The sequence below is a fragment of the Octopus bimaculoides genome, chromosome 23 (genome assembly GCF_001194135.2).
Source record: "Octopus bimaculoides isolate UCB-OBI-ISO-001 chromosome 23, ASM119413v2, whole genome shotgun sequence".
NCBI lineage: Eukaryota > Metazoa > Mollusca > Cephalopoda > Octopoda > Octopodidae > Octopus > Octopus bimaculoides.
Window position 1 is genome coordinate 31722163 of NC_069003.1, and position 1674 is coordinate 31723836.

A 1674-nucleotide genomic window follows, 5' to 3' on the forward strand; every position below is an offset into this window, starting at 1 on the left:
ACACGCATACATACATGTAATTCTACAATACCCTATGTATATGTACTAAATCTCATGTAACTTAATAAATATTCATATAAACTAATACATATTCATACATATGTGTGTATGTGTATATATATGTGTGTGTGTATATATATATATATATATATATATATATTTCCATTTTTCTAACCTTTAGAATGCAAATGTGTTCCCTTCAGAATTGCTACTCCATATAAAATATTATTTTATCTTTGTCCTTTTTTTTATTTTTATACTCTCCCTGTAGTCTGCATATTTCTTCTTACAATTCATTTCTAAAGTCTACAACTTCATTTCTTAAGCTGTATGTGGGTCATTACCTGCATGAGGATCATATACAGATTATTTGAGATTGCAGAGTTTTCACAAAGAATACTGTTTGTTTTGTTTATTAGAGCATTTTATCTCTCTCTCTCTCTCTAGGTATATATATAAGGTATGTAAAAAAACAAAACAATTCAAACTATACATGTAAGAAAATTTATCTAAAATATTAGCATCGAAGCGAAACAGAATTAGGGTTAGATAGACGATGTTTGTTTTGTTTTTGTTTAGTTTTTCTTCCCTACTCAGTTTATACCCAAAAAATGACAAGAATGTCTGCTCTTTATATTGTTAAATAACCCCTTTGTTGATGGTGCAATCGACCATTTTACAAACAGGATGTTACTATATTCAGTTATCAATACTCATTTGTGTAAATTCAATATAATGAACGGTTAATTTCGTGTTTCCTCGTGTGTTTTGTACAGTAACACATGGCACCAAATATCTTGTGTTCAAATGTATATTAAGAGTCTAAGAGAAGGAAGTGTATTTTGTGAATGGTGTTAATGGGATTTGTATGTTTACAGTAATGATATTGAATGTTTGATCTGGAAATGTATTATATAAATGCAGTGAGCCGTGTCTCAGTAGTACACATTAATTGACGTAATTTGTTACAAGTGTATAAATTACTTGTAAGGAAAAAACATCAACAAATAATGAAGCAATTTTTTTCCCCCTGTTTTTCCCAGGTAACTTTATAACACAAAACTGATTCAGTAAATACAGGTGTAGGTGTGGCTCTGTGGTTAAAATGTGTGCTGCCAAACCACATGGTTTTGGGTTCAGTCCCACTGCATGCCACGTTGGACAGGTGTCTTATGCTATAGCCCAGGGTCAACCAAAGCCTTGAAGTGGATTTGGTTGGTGGAAATTGAAAGAAGCCTGTCGTATGTGTGTATATGAGGTGATGCTGAAAAGTTCCTGTCTTTAAGGGTATCGTGAAAGGCCTGGTTAGAGGCCCAACCTTCCAAGTTCTTTTGCAGGGCTTAGAAAAACTGAAGGACCGCTGCAATAAGTGTGTGAATCTGAGAGGGGAATAAGTTGAGTAAAGTCATAATTAACTGATCTTCCTGTTATCTTCTTTTACCCAAAGCCAGGAACGATGTACTCAGGGTTCTTATTATGTAAGATAAAATATATTATTACTGACTTTTAGGTACAAAATTTTCGGGTTGCATTACATTTGAGATTGTATTGTATTTGAGTTAAATATCTTAATTGGTAAGCAGGAAATTAATAATAAATTTAGTGGATGTCTCTTTGTTTTATTTATATAATAATCTTAAGTCAATAATCTTGTGTGTATAATCCTTCCTTGTC

The 1674-nt window shown here is 32.0% G+C and overlaps 1 protein-coding gene across 1 annotated transcript in view; it reads left to right on the forward strand.

The window, feature by feature from the left end:
• LOC106870408 (cytohesin-1) overlaps nt 1–1674 on the forward strand; it is a 102312-nt gene that overhangs the window by 92821 nt on the left and 7817 nt on the right. The window lies entirely within an intron of this gene.